A 22,500-nucleotide genomic window follows, 5' to 3' on the forward strand; every position below is an offset into this window, starting at 1 on the left:
TCCTCTCCCTCCGAGAGGATCTTATATAAAAGTGTAATATTTTTTTTTGATGTATCTCTCAAACATAGATGCTCCAAGGGTCTCAATTCCTCTTCACTCCGAATTGGCTGAGATAGACTCGAAATGAAGTGACTAAGTTGGAGAAACCGCCACCCGTCCATTTTCATGAGGTCTGTGTCCAGCCTAAGTGCTTGAAGTGATGCTATTTTACCATTGACTAATATATCTTTTAATTGTGCCGTGTCTTTCCTAATCCAGTTACCCCCCACCTCCTGTTTACCCGGTGTAAAAAAATCATTATTTTTAAGAAAAATCAAGGGTGAATTGTACCCCCACTTATTTTGTGAGTGTGTTCGGTCCCATATCTTTAATGCTAAACGTGTTATCTCGTGAGCGTGAGGTCCGATGGACCTAAACTCTGGGGGGTTCCATATCATGCGACCCAAACGTGCTTGACTCATTGTGATCTCTACACTCACCCACCTCTTTTTATTTGCCTCTTTCGCCCATTCAACTACTCGAGACAGGACCACTGCATTGTAATATCTTTTTAAATCCGGGACAGACAATCCCCCTTGTCTTTTCCCCCTGCATAACACCCCCATGGCTATTCTCGGTTTTTTATGTTGCCAAATATATTTCAAAATTAAATTTTTCATTAATCTAAAATAGGCAGAAGAGAGCGGGATGGGCAGCATCTGAAACTTATAGATAATCTTCGGGATTAATATCATTTTAACTGCGTTAATACGCCCTAACCAAGAGAGGGGACATGCTGAGATTTTTTTTAATTCTCTTTTAATTTCATCAAGTAAGGGGATATAATTCTTCGTATATATTTTCCTAATGGTGTTCGATAGGTAAATTCCCAAATATTTAATCTCCTTGCGCCAAGGGAAACGGAATTCTGATCGGAGGTTCTCCTCTTCCTGTGTGCTGATGTTAACATTCAAAACTTCGGACTTGCTGAGGTTTATTTTCAAATTCGATATTTTGCCGAATTTTTCCAACACCCTCAGCAAGTTCGGAATCGTGATCCTCGGATTAGTTATAAAGAATAAAACATCATCCGCGTAAGCGGCTAATTTATGATCTTCCCCTCCCAGTTTGATCCCCGTTATATCATTATTTTTTCGGATATGGGTCAGCAACGGCTCCAAAGATAGAGCGAATAAGAGTGGGGAAAGTGGACACCCCTGCCTGGTGCCGTTACCCATTTGGAAATATGAAGAGGATTCTCCATTAATTTTGACGAAGGCCCGCGGGTGGTTATAGAGGACCTGGATCCATTGGATCATTCTCGGGCCTATCCCCATAACTTCCAACGTTTCTATCATGAGTCCCCAGTCTACCCTGTCGAATGCTTTTTCTGCATCTATCGACAGGAATAGAGCTGGGGACCCACTGTTTTTTAAGGCCTGGAGAAGGAGTAAGGCCCTCACCCCATTATCCCTTCCTTCTCTCTCTCAGGAATAAATCCGACCTGATCTGGGTGTACTAGATCGCTCATCTTGTTCTTCAGCCTGGCTGCCAGTATTTTGGCGAATAATTTTGTGTCCGCATTCAATAATGCTATTGGCCTATAACTTGAGCAAAGTGTATGATCCTTCCCTTCCTTCGGAATTACCGTAATTGAGGCCAATAGAGCATCAGCCTTCATGTCATATTTTGTACCGAGCCCATTCAAATAGTGACATAGTCTTGGGACTAGGATTTCCTTGAATTTTTTATAATACAAAATCGTGAACCCGTCAGGACCGGGGCTTTTGCCCGATTCTGTCTCCTTTAATGCTCGATATATTTCCTCCTCAGTAATAGGTCTATCTATACTGTTTCTTTCACTCTCTTGTAAATGGGGTAAGTTGGTATCATACAAAAATTCTTTGGTACTTTCCTTAACCCCTTTACCACCCTTCCCTTTTTGGCCAATATTGTATAGGGCGCTGTAATATTGACTAAATACCTCCGCGATTTCTTTAGTGGTATGGACCGTCATCCCATTCTTATCCTGGATTTTGTCAATAAAATTGGTCTCCCTCCTCCCTTTTAGTTGTCTCGCTAAGTATTTGCCCGTTTTATTTCTCCCATAGTATCTCTCTCTAGTTCTCCCTTCGAGTGTCCTACTTGCTTCCTGATCCAGCAGATCCTTAAGTTCCTCCCTTTTATTGATCAATAGGTGAAGGTGTTCCAGATGTTGGTCCTTTTGCTTTTTATGCTCTTGCTCTAGTCTGTGGACTTCTTTAATCAGGTTCTCCATTCTCTGAATTTTAGCTTTCTTTTTATTTGTGCCAATGGAAATGAGGATACCCCTTATATATGCTTTATGACCTTCCCATAGGGAGGCGCCCGAGATATCTCCTGTATCATTTGTCGAGAAGTAGAATTCTAATTCTTTCCGGATTATCTCAATGTTGTCGTTATCCTGGACCAATTTTTCATTTAGTCGCCAAGTGAAAGGTTGTCTGTATAACCCTGGTATCCTCAGCTTCATTGTCACAGGAGAGTGATCAGAGAGGGAGGCTATTCCTATCCCTGTCTCTACGACGTCCTCTAGCAGCCTGTGATCCACCAATATGAAATCCAATCTAGAATACGTCCCGTGCACTGGGGAGTAGAAAGAGAAGTCCTTCGTTTTCTCATGTTGTATCCGCCAGACGTCCACCATTTGATGTCGTTTAAGGCGTTGTTTCAGTATTTTCAAGGACCTCTCATTCGTCCCCCTTGCCCGGGACGTGCTGTCCAAGGCGTTATCCATGCAAAAATTAAAATCCCCTGCTAAGATTACATCGCCAAATTTGAATTCTGCTAGTCTTCGTAGGATCCGTTTCATATATCCCAAGGGGTTATTATTAGGACAGTATATGTTAGCGAGCGTAAACGCCCTATTTCCTAGCTCTCCCTTAAGAAACAAATAGCGGCCCTCAGGATCCGTCAATCTGTCAATCAAAGTGAATCGTGTGTGTTTCTCGAATCCAATTGCCACCCCCTTAGCCCTCCTGATGGGGGAATCCCCGTAGAACCATGTCGGGAATCTATCTGAGTTAAGCTTAACATTCGAATCCAGGGAGAGATGGGTCTCCTGCAAGAATACTACTTCAGCTCTACATTGATGTAATTCTGATTGGAGTTTGTACCTTTTATTTAGGGCGTTTAATCCTCTTACGTTGTAGGATATAAAATTCACCTCAGTCATCCTGTGTTGACTACTGGGGTACTTAGTCTATATTTATTTATCCTTCCCGTTCTTTTCCTGTCCCTTTTGGTCCCCCGCTCTACAAGGCAATTCACCTCCCCTTCCACCCCCCGCCCCCCCGATCCCTTCACCCCCCCCCCTCTCCCTCCCCTGTCCCCCCCTGGCCCCGTCCTGGCCTATACTTGATTATGGGAGGCCCAGCCCCCCTCTACAAGTAATACCTTCTAGGGTGTGGCTCCAACTGCGGGCTTCCACTTCAACTCCCCCCGTCCCCCCGCCCCTAGGGGTGGAGATTCTCCATCTCCTGACGGGGAGTGGTGGAGGTCGGGTCCGCCCCACCTATCCATCTTCCCCTCCAACCCCACCCCCCGCCCCCCCCCCCCAAGTCCCCCCCCCCCCCCCACCCCCACTCCAATAAAAAAAAAAAAAAACAATATAGAGAAAGAAAGAGACAAAAGCAAAAATCGGTCAAAAACAGACTAAGAAACCAAGGGGCCCACTCGTAAGGCGCTGGGGACCCCCACTTCCTCATTAATTTTCACATGAATCTCAGGGGAGCTTAAGGGGTGGGATTCCCAAATTTTTGCAAAAAACCTCGAGATCCTCTAGGAACTTTAACTTATGAGTCCTGCCCTCTCTCTGAACAATCAGAGCTGTCGGGAAACCCCAGCTGTATCTTATATTGACATTTCTCAGATGTTCCAATAAGGGTTTGAGTTGTCTTCTCCGTGCCAAGGTCCCTGCGGTGAGATCGGCAAAAATTTGTAGAGTTGTCCCTTCGTATTGTAATGCGGGTAGACCTCTTAGTTTACTCCAGATCATGGCTTTGTCCTCGTAGAGATGAAATTTTACAATCACATCACGGGATATCTCTCCCCCCAGTCCTGGTGGTTTCCTTACTCTGTGGACACGATCTATCTTTAGATCTTCATCTTCCATTCTACCTAATAGAGGATTAAATAGCTGCCTCATCTTTGCACCAAGGTCTTCTCCTTGTTGTTCAGGTAAGGCTCTAATCCTAAGGTTCTGTCGTCTGCTCTGGTTTTCCTGTTCCTCCAGTCTATATAAAATGTCCCTGTGAGCCTCTTGCATTTTTCTGGACTGCGCTTTTAAGTCTAGTAGTTCCTGAGCCTGTTTGCCCAATAGTTCCTCCGTCTCTTCTATTCTCCTTAACAGGTGACCCATATCTGCCCTGACAGTTAAGATCTCTGACTTAATTAAATTCTCCATTTTCAAAAACATTTCTTGTATTTCGCCTTTAGTCGGCATTTGGGAGATATCTGTCTGTTCTCTATTTTTACCAACCATGTCTGACTCTGATTCTTCACCTGAGGAGTCGCCTTGGATCCCGGTTGATTTTCCAGCCTCCTTCCTCCTCTCACGCTTGCTCACTTGTTTTTTGTCCAGGCCTGGACTTTTTTGGCTTGTCTCTTTGAGATATTTCTGGATAGAGCTTGTGTTTAAGCTCTCTTTAGGGGCTTTAGAGTCATTGACTTTTGGGTTTCTACCCTTCATGTTGCCCCTCTTATGCTTCCTCTTCCCCAGAGTTCCTTTTCTTTTGAAGGCACCTTAGAGAAATGCTATGGGAATACAAGTAGGAAACAAAGAAAAGGGGTGCAAGCGATGGAAAAAATAATAGAGTCAGGTCTTTTCCTCTGAGCTAGCCAATGGCCTGTCTATGGGACAGCAAGCACTCCCCAGGAAATCGTTAAATATAGATCCCAGACCACAGTGGGAGACGGGGAGAACTACTGCACCTCTACTTAAGGAAGAAAAAAAGGCCGGGGCGCCTCCCTTAACTGTTCGTAGCTATAAGCAGTAGAGATCAAGAGGAAAACAAGATAGCAAAATACTGCCACAGCAGGCCACCAGAGGGCCCCTTTTCTCCCTCTCCACCCCGGTTTACACTCCCCCCGAAGCAAAATGAGAATGAAAGAGTGGTTTACTGGTTCTGGGGAGTCAAACCTTAATTCCTATGTAAAGTAAAAAGCTATATATCGACAGCTGTCTTCAGATTCCTGGACAGAACTTTTCAGGGCATAGAAAAACATATGAGTCTTGCTGCATACATTCAGAGTGCTGCTATTGCATAAATCATTTACATTTACTACCAACAGCTTGCTTGCTCCTTAGATGCACCTTCTCAGAACTTTAACTGGAGGATATATAATAGTCCAGGAGAGAAAAAACATAGCAGTTTGGAAGGGTCTGACCTGTTAGTAGTCTTCTGCGTAGAACTTTTCAAAACGTAATTAACATGTAAAAGAGTCTATTAGTCACCAGCCATCGTCAGAGTCCTGGGTGGATCTTTTCAGAGCATGAAAATGTATATGTATCTCCATATAAACATTCAGGATACTACTATTGAGCAATCAAGTTACTTTACAATCCAGCAGCTTACTTGCACCTTAGATGCCCCTTTAACTGGAGGATTTATAGCAGTCCAGGGTAAAACAAAAAGAAAACCATAGCAGTTAGCGAGGGTCTGAGACCTATGAGTCCTACTGCATACATTCAGAGTGCTGCTATTGCCTAGATCATTTATATTTACTTCCGACACCTTACTTGCTCCTCAGATGCACCTTCTCAGAGCTTTGACTGGAGGATATATAATAGTCCAGGCGAAAAAAAACATAACAGTTTGGAAGGGTCTGACCTGTTAGTAGTCTTCTGCTTTCACAGGCTCTTCAGCCCGCAGGGACAGCGCACACTCAGCGGCGTCTACCAGACAGATAGAGGAGTGGAGAGGTATGGGGGGAGGGGTAGAACCGAGGGTTCCGCTCGCTCCAGCGAGGCCCTCCGTACCGTCTACCGGAGTCCCTCCGGTTCGCGCTGGGAGTGCGCTCTAGTCTTGGGCAAGCGGACAATCAAGAGCAGGAGCTGGTGCCGGAGCGGGAGTCATTGAGGAGCGCCACGCTTTCTCCCTGCGCATGGCTCCGGGTGGAACGGCGAACCCTCCTCCATCCCTGTCACGTGGAAGCCGCCGCTAGGCTCCTCCCCTCTCACGTACGCCGCATGACGTCTACCGCGGGGGCAAATGGTGACTGGGCCATTCTAAGCCCTTGTACACACGGTCAGACATTCCGACAACAAAATCCGTCAGATTTTTTCCGACGGGTTTTTGTCCGAAACTGGCGTTGCATACACACGGTCTGACAAAGTTGTTGGAAAATCCGATCGTTCGGAAAGCGTGATGACGTTCGTTCGTTACGACAGGACTACGTTCAGGCTAGTAGCCAATAGCTTTGGTCTTATAATTTGATCTGAGCATGCGCGGCACTTTGTCCGATCGGAATCCTCTACAAACGATTGGACAAAGTCCGATCGGATCATGTTGTCGGAAATATATATATATCCAGCTTTCAAACTTTGTCGGTCGGACATTCCGACGGAAAAAGTCAGATGGAGCCCCGCACGCGGTCGGATTATCTGACAACACGGTCCGATCGGACATTTTCCGTCGGAAATTTCTGACTGTGTGTACAATGGCTAACATATGGATATGCTTTGATCTAATCAATTCCATTGTAGCTCTGGCTGTATGTTTCGGGTCGTTGTCCTGCTGGGAGGTGAACCTTAAACAAAATGTGGAACATTTTCAAGGGGTATGAATACTTTTTTTTCAAAGCACTGTACTTACATTGTGCCAAGCTGGACCAATATAACTATATAATACACATGATACCCGGGAGGTCAGATTAGGTTTTATAGATGGTGATGACATAACAATATGCAGCCAGTAGTACAGGTTGGGCAATGTCAGGGTTAAAGTGTATCTTTCTCTATCAGGATTCTATCTGGTCTTCTTACACTGGGGAAGGGCTGGTTACAATGTAACCAGAAGTTTGAGGTCAAAGACACTGAGGATTCAAAAAATATACTGCGCCGATAGATAAGCGGGGTTGCATGCCAAGGGCACAGGGCATTCCGGCTTCGAAATATAAAACAAAGAATCCTCGCTGCCTGTGTGTCAGTGTCTGCTCACCCGCCGGGACCCTCCATCCATCCCTTAAGGTACATTCCATTCATCTGCCATTCATTATTAGTCTGCTTAGATCTTCTGCTTACTATTAGTTGATGCTGCTTGTGTGTGATTTTAGCCCTTGTACACGCGGGTCAGACATTCCGACAACAAAATCCGTCAGACAAAGTGCCACGCATGCTCAGATCAAATTATAAGACCAAAGCTATTGGCTACTAGCCTGAACGTAGTCCTGTCGTAACCACTGAACGTCATCACGCGTTCCGAACGATGGGATTTTCCGACAACTTTGTCCGACCGTGTGTATGCAACACCAGTTTCGGACAAAAACCCGTCGGAAAAAATCTGACGGATTTTGTTGTCGGAATGTCCGACCGTGTGTACAAGGGCTTAGAATGGCCCAGACAAAGTTGTCGGAAAATCCGATCGTTCAGAACGTGATGAACGTGATTTCGTTACGACGGGGCTACGTTCAGGCTAGTAGCCAATAGCTTTGGTCTAGGAATTTGATCTGAGCATGCGTGGCACTTTGTCCGATCGGAATTCTCTACAAGCGATCGGACAAAGTCCGATCGGATCATGTTGTCGGAAAATTTTATAGCCCGGCTCTAAAACGTTGTCGGTCGGATATTCCGACGGAAAAAGTCCACACACGGTCGGATTATCCGACAACACGGTCCGATCGGCCTTTATCCATCGGAATGTCCGACCGTGTGTACAAGGGCTTAGACATTAAGAGAAGATAAAGCTGAATTTCAGGTATGGATACTTTTTACATTTGTTACATTGATTCAGCTTGGACTAAGGTTACTATGTATATAATATACCTGTGGGATCCCCTGTGCAAGCTGGAGATCTCTGCATAGACACCGCTACTCCAGTGCTCTCCACTAGCTTCCGGGTCCATCTGCCCTGCTGCTTAAAGCGGAGGTCCACCCTAAAGTGGACCTTCCGCTCATCGGAACCCTCCCCCCCTCCGGCGCCACAATTGGCACCTTTCAGGGGGGAGGGGGGTGCAGATACCTTTACAGTACAGGTATTCTGCACCCACTTCCGGGATAGCTCTCTGCGGAAAGGGGCGTAGATTACGCCCCTTTCCGCAAGTGCCCCGCTGCCTGCTGAGAAACACACAGATCCCAGAGGCAGCGGGGACCTTCCTTATTGCGCAGCACAACTCGCGCATGCGCAGTAGGGAATCGGGAAATGAAGCCGAAAGGCTCCACTTCCTGATTCCCATACCCAAGATGGCGGCGGCAGCACCCGAGAAACGATCTACAGATCGGCTTCGGGTGCCGACATCGCGGGCGCGCTGGACAGGTAAGTGTCACCATTTTAAAAGTCAGCAGCTGCAGTATTTGTAGCTGCTGGCTTTAAAAAAAAAAAAAAAAAAACGCGGAGTCCCGGCGGACTCCCGCTTTAAGAGAAGATGAAGCTGAATTCCAGGTATGGATACTTTTTACATTTGTTACATTGATTCAGCTTGGACTAAAGTTACTATGTATATAATATACCTGTGGGATCCCCTGTGCAAGCTGGAGATCTCTGCATAGACACCGCTACTCCAGTGCTCTCCACTAGCTTCCGGGGCCATCTGCCCTGCTGCTTAAAAAAACACAGACCATGTAGTGCAAGGGCCTGCCTGATTGCATACAGATCGAAACTCTTATTCCCTTGTACACACGTTCGGAAATTCCGTCGGAAAAGGTCCGATCGGAAAATATTGTCATAAAATCCGATCGTGTGTGGGCTCTATCAGACTTTTTCCGTCGGAAATTCCGATATTTTACAAAGAAGGGGGGGAGGGGTTATTTGTATCTGTATTTGTAGTTTATATTGATGAGAAGTATATTTTTGATTGGTTGTACATATGGCATAAATTTTTGTATAAGAAACAAAAATTTTTTTATAAAAATATTGAAGAAAAGAAAAAAAGAAGAGCAATAGAAACTGAAAAAAAAAGAATGGCCCAGTTACAGTCCAGACCCAAATCCAGTTGAGAATCTGTGGCAAGAAAATTGCTGGTCACAGACGCTCTCCATCCAATCTGACAGAGCTTGAGATATTTTGCAAAGAAGAGCGGGGGGAGGGGGACGATAAGGGGGGTGGGGATGGGGGGAAAGGGGTTATTTGTATTTGTAATTGGTATTGATGAGAAGTATATTTGTGATTGGTTGTACTTATGGTATCAATTTTTGTATAAGAAACAAAGAAAATGTAATAAAGATATTGAAAAAAAAATGAGCAATAGAAACTGAAAAAAATAAAAATAAATGGCCCAGTCAAAGTCCAGACCTAAATCCAATTGAGAATCTGTGGCAAAACTTGAAAATTGCTGTTCAGACGCTCTCCGTCCAATCTTGAGCTATTTTGCAGAATGAGCATAGCTCCCAACTGTCCTTGATTTGGAGGGACTGTCCCCGATTTGGAGCAATGTCCCTCTGTCCCTCATTCCTCCTCATTTGTCCCTCATTTTGGTCTGAGGGAAAAAAGTGTTTTCCAGCGCTAAACCTGATTTCTAAATTGCTGCATTTGTAAATTCCAAAAGCTAATATAAAGGAATAGTAGTGGTAAAAAAAAAAAAAAATTGCCTGTTTAACCAATTTAGTATTTTTGTACAATTCTCCTTTAAGGGGGTGTGTCCTAGGCCTGCATACTTTTGCTGATAGGTGTCCCTCATTCCCATCTCAAAAAGTTGGGAGGTATACTCGGTCAGCAGAAGCGCAATTCAGGGGACACTATGCATGATTTACTAAAGGTAAATATACTGTGCACTGCAGGAGCAGTTGCTCTAGAACAGTGGCAGCCTGTCTAATAGGGGTCGCAGGGACGCCGTCCCCCTAATCTACATGCAGGGTGCCAGACGCATGGATTATTTTTTTTGAAGCACATGATTAGAGCCTGAGGCTCTAATTGGCTTCAAAAAAGGGTGGGCTCGGGGGGCGCAGAGCAATGCACCCACCAGCCCACCCAGTTGTGTGTCAATAGCAAATGAATATTCGCTTTTGTCTTCCTGATTCTCCTCCCGACCAATCAGGAAGCGGGTCCTGAGACCCGTCACCCGATTGCCTGATAGTAGGAGTGATCCTATTGGCCGTCAGAGGGGGAGGAGGGAGGAGACACAGGGGAAGCTGCCGTAGCGGAGGAGGAGACGCAGGGTGAAGCCGCCAAGACCTGAAGGACCTGGTATGGATTTTGGGGTGGAACCCCCGTGTCATTTTTTGTTTTAATTTTGGAGCGGAGTTCCCCTTAACCACTTCAATACACTGTGTTATATATATATATACTACACTGCCTGCACTACACTGACTATCTAGCCTACACTAAATGCAGAGTAATATATATATATATATATATATCAAATACACTGCCACTAACTAACCTACCTGCCTAATCTAGCTCAATCTCTCTATGTCCTCGCCAACACACTGTATACGGCTGCATATACCCATGAGCCATGATTGAAGGCACCCTGCCTTTGGCCAGTCATGGCCATCGTAGCAGAGCGCACTGTGATTGGCCAAAGCAAGCATGTCAGGTGCATGCTTTGACCAATCATCAGACATCAACGCACTGCGATCTTGCAGTGTATTATGGGGCGTTCCGCAGAGCTCGAATTTGCCAGGAACGCCCCATATGTTCGGCTAGTTTGTGAGCAAACACCTGATGTTCTCGAACCGCGGGCTCATCCCTAATCATTGGTATCAGAGGAAGGAATAGTGTCCCATCATTGGTGTCAATGGGGGGAATAGTGCTCCATCATTGGTGTCAGTGGGAGGAATAGTGCCCCGTCATTGGTATCAGAGGAAGGAATAGTGCCCCATCATTGGTGTCAGTGGGAGAAATAGTGCCCCATCATTGGTATCAGAGGAAGGAATAGTGTCTCATCATTGGTGTCAGTGGGAGGAATAGTGCCCCATCATTGGCGTCAGTGGGAGGAATAGTGCCCCATTATTGGCGTCAGTGGAAGGAATAGTGCCCCATCATTGGTGTCAGTGGGAGGAATAGTGCCCCGTCATTGGTGTCAGTAGGAGGAATAGTGTCCCATCATTGGTGTCAGTGGAAGGAATAGTGCCCCATCATTGGTGTCAGTGGGAGGAATAGTGCCCCATCATTGGTATCAGAGGAAGGAATAGTGTCCCATCATTGGTGTCAGTGGGAGGAATAGTGCCCCATCATTGGCGTCAGTGGAAGGAATAATGCCCCATCATTGGTGTCAGTGGGAGGAATAGTGCCCCGTCATTGGTGTCAGTAGGAGGAATAGTGTCCCATCATTGGTGTCAGTGGGAGGAATAGTGCCCCGTCATTGGTGTCAGTAGGAGGAATAGTGTCCCATCATTGGTGTCAGTGGGAGGAATAGTGCCCCATCATTGGTGTCAGTGGGAGGAATAGTGCCCCATCATTGGTGTCAGTGGGAGGAATAGTGCCCCATCATTGGTATCAGTGGGAGGAATAGTGTCCCATCATTGGTGTCAGTGGGAGGAATAGTGTCCCATCATTGGTGTCAGTGGGAGGAATAGTGCCCCATCATTGGTATCAGTGGGAGGAATAGTGCCCCATCATTGGTATCAGTGGGAGGAATAGTGCCCCATCATTGGTATCAGTGGGAGGAATAGTGCCCCATCATTGGTATGAGTGGGAGGAATAGTGCCCCATCATTGATGATAGTGGGAGGAAGAATGCCCCATCATTCGTGTCGAAAGGAGGAATAGCGCCCCAAGGACTGGATAAAGGTGAGCAAAGGGTCACATCTGGCCTGCAGGCCACAGTTTAGAGACCACAGATTTAGAAACTGGAGGAGGAGCCGTTGAATGACAAGAACTCCCCTTCCCAATATTTTTAGAGGTTGCAGAAGGAGGCGGGGCGAGTAGCACAACTTTTCTCAGTAGAAGCGGCTGCTGGTAACTTTGATGCCGCGTACACACGATCGGAATTCTCGTCAGAAAAAGCTCTGATGGTTTTCCCGATGGAATTCCGCTCAAGCTGTCTTACACACGGTCACACCAAATTCCGATCGTTTAGAATGTGGTGACGTACAACATGTAGGACGGGTCTAGAAAAAGGAAGTGCAATACCCTGTAGCCAATAGCTTCCGTCTCGTAGTTGAATCTGAGCATGCGTGATTTTTGGCGTGTTGGAATTGCGTCCGTCGGGAAAATTGAGAACATGCTATCAATTTTTGGCTGGCGGGAATTCGGCCAGCTAAATTCCAATGGAGCGTACACACGGTCGCATTTTCCGATGAAAAGCTCTCATCTGTCTTTTTCTGGCCAGAATTCCGATCGTGTGTACGCGACATTGAGGGCCGGTTCACACAGGGGGCGACACGAGGCGACACGACTTGCCGTGCCGCGACCTGACAAGTCGCCCCCGTTCTGTACAATGGAACCGTTCTAAGAGGAGCGACTCGAGTCGCTCCGACTCAGAAAAAAGGTTCCTGTACTACTTTTGGGCGACCTCGGGGCGACTTGCATTGACTTCTATACAGAAGTCATTTGCAAGTCGCCGCCGAGGTCGCGGCGAGGCAAGTCGTGTCGCCTCGCATCACCCCCTGTGTGAACCGAGCCTAAAGGACGTTGAAAATAACAGACTTACTGGCCCAGTTATCACCAAGTGAAAATAAAGGAAAATAACCTTATAAAAGAAAACGAATGCAGGCGATACATCTAATGCCGCGTACACACGATCGGAATTCTCATCGGAAAAAGCTCTGATGGTTTTCCTGACGGAATTCCAATGGAATTCGGCTCAAGCTGTCTTGCCTACACACAGTCACACCAAATTCCGATCGTTTATAACGCGGTGATGTACAACACGTACGACGGGACTAGAAAAATGAAGTTCAATAGCCAGTAGCCAATAGCTTCCGTCTCGCAGTTGAATCTGAGCATGCGTGATTTTTGGCGTGTCGGAATTGCATACACACGATCGGAATTACAGATAGAACGTTTTTCCGTCAGGAAAATGGAGAATATGCTATCAAAGTTTTGGCTGGCGGGAATTCGGACAGCTAAATTCCGATGGAGCGTACACATGGTCGCATTTTCCGATGAAAAGCTCTCATCGGTCTTTTTCTGGCTGGAATTCCGATCGTGTGTACGCAGCATAAGACTTGGTAAGCTGCAAAATCTTGTTTTTTTTTATGGGTTTAATATTGCTTTAACCTTTACAGCATTGGAAGATAGACATTTAGGACAATATCTGGCCATTCTGAGGAGGCAGAGCAGAGAAGATTTGTATCGGAAGCAGCCACCTGCAGGTAATATGATGCACACCATTATACATAATTCATTTTTTTGGCACTTGTATCCCCCGACCCAAAAAATTGACATCATCTTTAAAGCAATATTAAACCCAAAAGCAAGCATTTCTTATATTGCCGCTTACCAATTCTTAGATGTGATGGCTGCATTTGTTTTCTTTCTTAGGCTTTCTTTCCTTTATTTTCATCTGGTGACCCTGCCAGGCTCTTGGTTTTCAAAAGAAAGAACTGCAGTATTCAGACAAACCATTTACAACTGGCAGGGGTGCTCACAATAAGCTTTTATTTATTTATATGAAATCTTTATCTGAAAAGGAACGCATTTTTTTTGTTTTGTTTTTTGCATTTTTTCCGTGGCCAGCAGTCAAAATGTTCCTATTCTGAAGGCGATTCTACCACGTTTAGGAGAGGGAGGTTGAAGCTCACGTAACCGTGGCAGCTCATAAACTCTGATAAAAGCCTATGGGGTTGGTTTACTAGACAACTGTAAGCCCTTGTACACACGGGCGGAAATTCCGACGGAAAATGTCCGATCGGACCGTGTTGTCGGATAATCCAACCGTGTGTGGGCTCCATTGGACTTCTTCAGTCGGAATGACCGACCGACAATGTTTGAGAGCTGGATATAAAATTTTCTGACAGCATGATCCGATCGGACTTTGTCCGATCGTTTGTAGAGAATTCCGATTGGACAAAGTGCCACGCATGCTCAGATCAAATTACGAGACCAAAGCTATTGGCTACTAGCCTGAACGTAGTCCCGTCGTAACGACCAAACGTCATCACGTTCCAAACGATCGGATTTTCCGACAACTTTGTCCGACCGTGTGTATGCAACACCAGTTGCGGACAAAATCCAACGGAAAAAAATCAGACGGATTTTGTTGTCGGAATGTCCGACCCGTGTGTACAAGGGCTGAGACTGTGCACTTTGCAAAGTGTAGTTGTTCCAGAGCTTAGTAAATGAGGTAAAGCTTCACTTTGCAAAGAGTACCCAATCACATGCAAGGAAAATAGAAAAACATTATTTTTGCTTACACACGATTGGGTGATGGAAGTCAGCAGAGTTTCTACTCATTTACTAAGCTCTGGAGTAAGCGCTCTCGCAGAGGACAACTGCACCTTGCAAAGTGCACAGTCTATTTGCCTTTAGTAAACCAACCCTATAGGCTTTTATGGGGTTGAGTTTAGGAGCTTTGCCAAAAGCTAAACTCAAATTTAGGAGCAGCTGGTGTACATGAAGCCTTATTCTGCTTTATCTCCTGGGGGTTTTCTGGAGATCAGTGGCGGCCGCTACATACAGGGTGCAGCGGTGCAGCCCCCATAATCCATGTGCCCGGCCCCCTAATCTACATGCAGGGCACCACACGCATGGATTCCAATGGGGTTTTTTTTTTTTTAAGTACATGATTAGAGCCTGAGGCTCTAATTGGCTTAAAAAAGGGTGGGCTAGGGGCGCAGAGCACTGCGCCCTGAGCCCACCCAGTTGTGTGACAATTGCGATTTTAATGTTCGCTATTGTCTTCCTGCTTCTCCTCCCAGCCAATCAGGAAGTGGAAGGAGCTTGAGTGGCCCAGAGGAGAAGCGATCATATTGACCGCTACCGGAGGGGGCAGAAAGGATGTACGGTGAGATGCGCAAAAGATGGCCCCTGTCATCTCTCTGCTCTGCATCACCGCCCAACCGCATAAGTCGCCGCCCGGGGGGGAGGGGGGGTGTCAGGAGGATTGTTTACCAATCCAATGCTGGAGACACTCAGAGAAGATGAGATCCTTGGCTTCTATCCCTCAGCACTTGAGAGATGCCACAGCTGATGAGACAGAGGTAGCAGGGCAGGCTATCTGTAATACACTCCTGCCTTGTGACAACAGGGCCATGAATTCAAATCCCAACCATGATGCTACATGCCTGGAGTTTGCATGTTCTCCCTGTGTCTGCATGGGTTTCCTCCGTGTACTCCAGTTTCCTCCCACTCCCCAATTGGCTCTAGTATGTGTATGTATGAATGGGATTTAGGAACCTTAGATTGTAAGCTCCTTGGCCAGGGACTGAATGTATAATATAGTTAAAGCCATACCTCCCAACTTTTTTTAGACGGGAGCGAGGGACACCTATTAGCAAATGTATGTAGGCATAGGACACACACCCTGCCACGCCTTCTTAAAAGGAGAATTATACATAGAACACACCCCCTGCCACGCCTTCTTAAAAGGAGAATTATACATAGGACACACCCCCTGCCACGCCTTCTTAAAAGGAGAATTATACATAGGACACACCCCCTGCCACGCCTTCTTAAAAGGAGAATTATACATAGAGCACACTCCCTGCCACGCCTTCTTAAAAGGAGAATTATACATAGGACACACCCCCTGCCACGCCTTCTTAAAAGGAGAATTATACATAGGACACACCCCCTGCCATGCCTTCTTAAAAAGGAGAATTATACATAGGACACACCCCCTGCCACGCCTTCTTAAAAGGAGAATTATACATAGGACACACCCCCTGCCATGCCTTCTTAAAAAGGAGAATTATACATAGGACACACCCCCTGCCACGCCTTCTTAGAATGAGAATTATACATAGGACACACCCCCTGCCACGCCTTCTTAAAAGGAGAATTATACATAGGACACACCCCCTGCCACGCCTTCTTAAAAGGAGAATTATACAAAACAATTATTAGTTAAACCCACAAGTGCTTTATTATTTCCACTACTATTCCTCCTTTATATTGGCTTTTGAAGTTCACAAATGCAGCAATTTAATAATTGGATGAAAGGTTTAGCGCTGGGAAACACTTTTTGAAAGATAAAAAGGGCATTTTATATAGAACTATATGGATCAGACCAACATGAGGAAGAAATGAGGCGAAAAGAGGGACATTGCTCCAAATCAGGGACAGTCCCTCGAAATCAGGGACAGTTGGGAGGTATGGGTAAAGCGCTGTATAAATTGATGGCGCTAAATAAATACCAATAATAAATAAATAAATAAATAAAGAGAGCATATAAAGCTGGATACACACTATAAAATTTTCTGTAGATTTTTTTTCCTTTAGGTTTACCAAAACCATATAATATGAGGTCAAACCTTAAAGCCGCGTACACACGATCGGAAATGCCGCCAGCAAAAGACCGATGTGAGCTTCTGGTCAGAAAATGCGACCGTGTGTAGGCTCCATCGGACTTTTGCATGGCGTGCATTTCCGCCAGCAAAAGATTGAGAGCGGGTTCTCAATTTTTTTGCTCGGAAAAAGTTCTGATCGGAAATTCCCATCGCCTGTACCAATTCCGACGCGGCAAAATTCCTACGCATGCTCGGAAGCAACTTTAATTTTCTCAGCTTGCCGTAGTGATGGTCGAAAGTTCAGAGAACTTTTGTGTGACCCGTGTGTATGCAAGCCAAGCTTGAGCGGAATTCCATCGGAAAAACCATCCAAAATTTTTCTGATGGAAATTCCGCTCTTGTGTGTGCGTTGCATCAGAGTTTCAATTTGTATGCAATCAGGCCGGTCCTTGCACTACATGTTTTTGGTAAATCTAAAAGAAATCAGACAACAAAAGTTGTATAGTGTGTATTGCCGCGTACACACAATCGGACATTCCGACAACAAAATCCTGGGATTTATTTCTGACGGATGTCGGCTTAAACTTGTCTTGCATTTACACACAGCTGCACAAATGTTGTTGGAAATTTCCGAACGTCAAGAACGCGGTGACGTTCAATAGCCAGTGCGGCTCTTCTGCTCGATTCCGAGCCTGCGTGGAACTTTGTGCGTCGGAATTGTGTACACGCGATCGGAAATTTCCAAAAACGGATTTTGTTGTCGGAAAAATTTGAGAACCAGATCTCAAATTTTTGTGGTCGGGAAATTCCGACAACAAATGTCCGATGGAGCCTACACGCGGTCGGAAATTTCCAACAACGAGCTCCCATCGAACGTTTGTTGTGTCGGAAATCCCGAGCGCGTGTACGGGGCATTTGGGGGGTCTGACTATACAGGCTGCATAATGAGTTCTTTCTGGCCGGGGGCTTGTAGAGGGTTAAAGGAGCTTCATTGCCATTTGCAGTTATTGTGTGTACATTTCCTGGGTGAAAGTCACCATGTCCATTCACCTCGGGAGTGTTTTCTGGGAATGGCGGCTGAAAGAGAAAAGCGAATGAATTCTGCGGGTCAGGCAGTATGACCTCCCGTGCAAACGCCCTACACCGAGATATGGAGGTGAGCAAAGAAGATCTCACTGATAACATCACAGGGGGGGGTGGGGAGTACACATCGGATTCTTCTCCAATATGCCAGCAATATCTGTTACATTACACAAGGCTCAAAATATGATATGATATATTGCCATGTTCTTATGTTTTAATACCACAAAATTTGCTGCGACATAAACACATTCTATACTAGTATATGTATATAAAGTATGTATGGAAAGGAGCATGGCCTGATCATGGGTTTTCCTGCCAAGTCATATTTTAGTTCATAGTTGCATTCAATGGAGTTGATTTACTAAAGGCAAATAGATGTCACTTTGCAAAGGAAATTTTCCCTCAGCTTAGTGCAGAGGTCTTCAGACTTTGCACATTATACAAATATTCATGGGCAACATTTTTATAATCGAATGTGTAAAATGTAAATTAAAAAATTAAAAAAACGCACTCCCATAAATATCAACACACAGAACACCCCCCGCTTTCACATCAGGGCCCCCTTTTTCATATCAAAGCCCCCCCTTTCACTTCTGAGCCCCCCTTCACATGAAAGTCCTTCTTCACATCTGAGCCTCCTTTTACATCAAAGCCCCCCTTTCACATCAGAACCACACCCCTCCCCCCTTCACATTAGGAGCCTATTTTTACATCAGAGTTCCCCTTTTCACACCAGAGTCCCCCTTTTGCATCAGATTTCCTCTTTCACATCAGAGCCCCTCCTCCCCCTTCACATTAGAGCCCCCTCCTTCATATCAAAGTGTCCATTTCACATAAAAGCCCCCTTTCACTTCAGAGCCCCCCTTTCACATGACATTCCCCCTTTACATCAGAGCCTAACCCATTCACATTAGAGACCCCCCCCCTCCCATCAAAGCCCCCTTTCACATCAAAAGCATCCCGTCACATGAGAAGCCCCTCTTCACATCAGAGCCATCCTCCCTTTGCATCAGAGCCCCCCTTCACATCAGAGACCCCCCTTCACATCAGAGCCTCCCTTCACATCAAAGCCCCCCTTTACATCAGAGCCTCCCTTCACATTAGAGACCCCCCCTTCACATCAGTGCCTCCCTTCACATCAGTGCCTCCCTTCACATCAGTGCCTCCCTTCACATCAGAGCCCTCTTCACATCAGAGCCTCCCTTCACATCAGAGCCCCCCTTCACCTCAGAGCCCCCCTTCACATCAGAGCCTCCCTTCATATTGGAGACCCCCTTTCACATCAGAGCCCCCCTTCACATCAGAGCCCCCTTCACATCAGAGCCTCCCTTCACATCAGAGCCTCCCTTCACATCAGAGCCCCCTTCACATCAGAAGCCTCCCTTCACATCAGAGCCTCCCTTCACATTAGAGCCCCCCTTCATCTCAGAGCCCACCCTCACCTCAGCGCCTCCCTTCACATCAGAGCCCCCCTTCACATCAGAGCCTCCCTTCACATTAGAGAAGCCCTTTCACATCAGAGTCCCCCTTCACATCAGAGCCTCCCTTCACATCAGAGCCTCCCTTCACATCAGAGCCTCCCTTCACATCAGAGCCTCCCTTCACATCAGAGCCTCCCTTCACATCAGAGCCCCCTTCACATCAGAGCCTCCCTTCACATCAGAGCTCCCCTTCACATCAGAAGCCTCCCTTCACATCAGAGCCTCCCTTCACATTAGAGACCCCCTTCACATCAGAGCCCCCTTCACATCAGAGCCCCTTCACATCAGAACCCCCTTCACATCAGAGCCCCCCTTCACATCAGAGCCCCCTTCACATCAGAGCCTCCCTTCACATTAGAGACCCCCTTTCACATCAGAGCCCCCCTTCATATCAGAGCCTCCCTTCACATCAGAGCCCCCTTCACATCAGAGCGTCCCTTCACATCAGAGCCCCCCTTCACATCAGAGCCCCCTTCACATCAGAAGACCCCCTTCACATCAGAGCCCCCCTTCACATTAGAGACCCCCTTTCACATCAGAGCCCCCCTTCACATTAGAGCCCCCCTTCACATTAGAGCCTCCCTTCACATCAGAGCCTCCCTTCACATTAGAGACCCCCTTTCACATCAGAGCCCCCCTTCACCTCAGCGCCTCCCTTCACATCAGAGTCCCCCTTTCACATGAGAGTCCCCTTTCACATGAGAGTCCCCTTTCACATCAGAGTCCCCTTTCACATCAGAGTCCCCTTTCACATCAGAGTCCCCTTTCACATCAGAGTCCCCTTTCACATCAGAGTCCCCTTTCACATCAGAGTCCCCTTTCACATCAGAGTCCCCTTTCACATCAGAGTCCCCTTTCACATCAGAGTCCCCTTTCACATCAGAGTCCCCTTTCACATCAGAGTCCCCTTTCACATCAGAGTCCCCTTTCACATCAGAGTCCCCTTTCACATCAGAGTCCCCTTTCACATCAGAGTCCCCTTTCACATCAGAGCCCCCCTTCACATCAGAGCTCCTCTTCACATCAGAAGCCTCCCTTCACATCAGAGCCTCCCTTCACATTAGAGACCCCCTTCACATCAGAGCCCCCTTCAAATCAGAGCCCCCCTTCACCTCAGAGCATCCCTTCACCTCAGAGCCTCCCTTCACCTCAGAGCCTCCCTTCACATCAGAGCCTCCCTTTCATATCAGAGCCCCCCTTCATATCAGAGCCTCCCTTCACATCAGAGCCCCCTTCACATCAGAGCGTCCCTTCACATCAGAGCCCCCCTTCACATCAGAAGCCTCCCTTCCCATTAGAGACCCCCTTCACATCAGAGACCCCCCTTCACATCAGAGACCCCCCTTCACATCAGAGACCCCCCTTCACATCAGAGACCCCCCTTCACATCAGAGCCCCTTCACATCAGAGCCTCCCTTCACATCAGAGCCTCCCTTCACATCAGAGCCTCCCTTCACATCAGAGCCTCCCTTCACATCAGAGCCTCCCTTCACATCAGAGCCTCCCTTCACATCAGAGTCTCCCTTAACATCAGAGTCTCCCTTAACATCAGAGTCTCCCTTAACATCAGAGTCTCCCTTAACATCAGAGTCTCCCTTAACATCAGAGTCTCCCTTAACATCAGAGCCTCCCTTAACATCAGAGCCTCCCTTAACATCAGAGCCTCCCTTCATATCAGAGGCCCCCCTTCACATCAGAGGCCCCCCTTCACATCAGAGCCTCCCTTCACATCAGAGGACCCCCTTCACATCTGAGCCCCCCTTTACATCTGAGCCCCCCTTCACATCAGAAGCCTCCCTTCGCATCAAAGCCCCCCTTCACATCAGAGGCCCCCCTTCACATCAAAGTCTTCCTTCACATCAGAGACCTCCCACCAGCAATGACACTCCCTCTTTTACATCAGAAGCCCCCCATCTATTCAGAGCCCCCTTTTCATCTCGTTTCACCACTCAAGGCTTAGTGGTAGAGATGGGAGGTTTGGGAATAGAGGCACTTAACCAGCCCCGGAAGTTTTGCCCCCTTAATGACCAGGCTATTTTTTGCGATACGGCACTGCGTCGCTTTAACTGACAATTGCGCAGTCGTGCGACGTGCCCAAACAAAATTGACATTTTTTTTTCCACACAGGAAATAGAGTTTCTTTTCTAATTAGTGTTGTGTTTTTAACCACTTCAATACCGGCCATTTTCACCCCCTTCCCGCCCAGGTCAATTTTTTAGCTTTCAGCGCTGTCACATTTTGAATAACAATTACGCGGTCATGCGACGTTGTACCCAAATTAAATTTTGATCGTTTTTTTCCTTACAAATAGAGATTTCTTTTGGTGGTATTTGATCATCTCTGCGGTTTTTATTTTTTGCACTATAAACAAAAAAAGAGCAATTTCGAAAAAAATAAAAAAACAATACATTTTTTACTTTTTTGCTATAATAAATATCCCCAAAAAAATAAAAAATGTAAAAAAAATGTCTTCATCAGTTTAGGCCAATATGTATTCTACTACATATTTTTGGTAAAAGAAAATCGCAATAAGCGTATATTGATTGGTTTGCACAAACGTTATCGCGTCTACAAAATAGGGGAAAGATTTATGTCATTTTTATTTATTCTTTTTTTTTTTACTAGTAATGACGGCGATCAGCGATTTGACGCTTTTTTGGGACCAGTGACATTTATACTAATTCCCATATAAATGACACTGGCAGGGAAGGGGTTGACACTAGGGGGGCGATCAAGGGGTTATGTGTTCCCTGGGAGGTGTTTCTAACTATAGGGGGAGGGAACTGACTGGGAGTACAAAGAGATCTCTGTTTCTGATCACTAGGAACAGCAGATCTCTCTCTACTCCCCTGTCAGAATGGGGATCTGTCTGTTTACATACACAGATCCCCGTTCTGGCTCTCTGTGGTGCGATCGCAGGTGGCCTGTGGACATCGCGGCCGCTGGCCATGCGCATCAGCTCCCTATAGTTGCCACTTTTTTTTCAAACCAAACCCAAACACTTTAACTGCGCACAGTACATTTTTTTTTTTTTTGTTTCAGTATACACTATAGGATTGTAATAGACCTGGGACACCTTTTGGGCACTCCAAAGAGAATAGTAATAGTACACCCTCACCCTCCTGTCAAGCCCTGTTCCAAGCCATATTCCTGTCTGAACAATGTGTCCAGGTTTCAGGTGGACTAAAACCCGGACACATGATTCAAAACCCAGACTGTCCGGACAGGTGGCAACCCTACAGCTCCCCCCACCGCGCACGGGCGCGCGCCTGCTATAGCTATTACGGGGACCACCGTACAGCTATGGCGATTGGCGGGAACAAGCCTAACCGCCACAGTATAATGACGGTGGCTGGTCGGCAAGCAGTTAACCTCCCTGGCGGTATGATTAGTTCTGGTTTTAGGTGCTGAAAGCGGTACAATTATTTTG

The 22,500-nt window shown here is 46.5% G+C and overlaps 1 protein-coding gene across 4 annotated transcripts in view; it reads left to right on the forward strand.

The window, feature by feature from the left end:
• Nucleotides 1–7,053: 7,053 nt before the first annotated feature.
• Nucleotides 7,054–22,500, forward strand: part of LOC143958226 (organic solute transporter subunit beta-like) — a 56,477-nt gene continuing 41,030 nt past the window's right edge. The window contains exons 1-2 of one of the 4 annotated variants that reach the window (XM_077467728.1): nt 7,065–7,207; nt 13,345–13,431. The gene's annotated coding sequence lies outside the window, so the exon portion shown is untranslated. Of the gene's footprint in view, nt 7,208–13,344; nt 13,432–22,500 lie in introns of all 4 variants that reach the window. The other 3 variants (XM_077467726.1, XM_077467727.1, XM_077467729.1) reach the window with 3 other exon arrangements.

Source organism: Lithobates pipiens, unplaced genomic scaffold (genome assembly GCF_037356315.1).
Source record: "Lithobates pipiens isolate NorthernLeopardFrog02 unplaced genomic scaffold, aLitPip1_a1.2 Scaffold_6, whole genome shotgun sequence".
Classification (NCBI taxonomy): domain Eukaryota; kingdom Metazoa; phylum Chordata; class Amphibia; order Anura; family Ranidae; genus Lithobates; species Lithobates pipiens.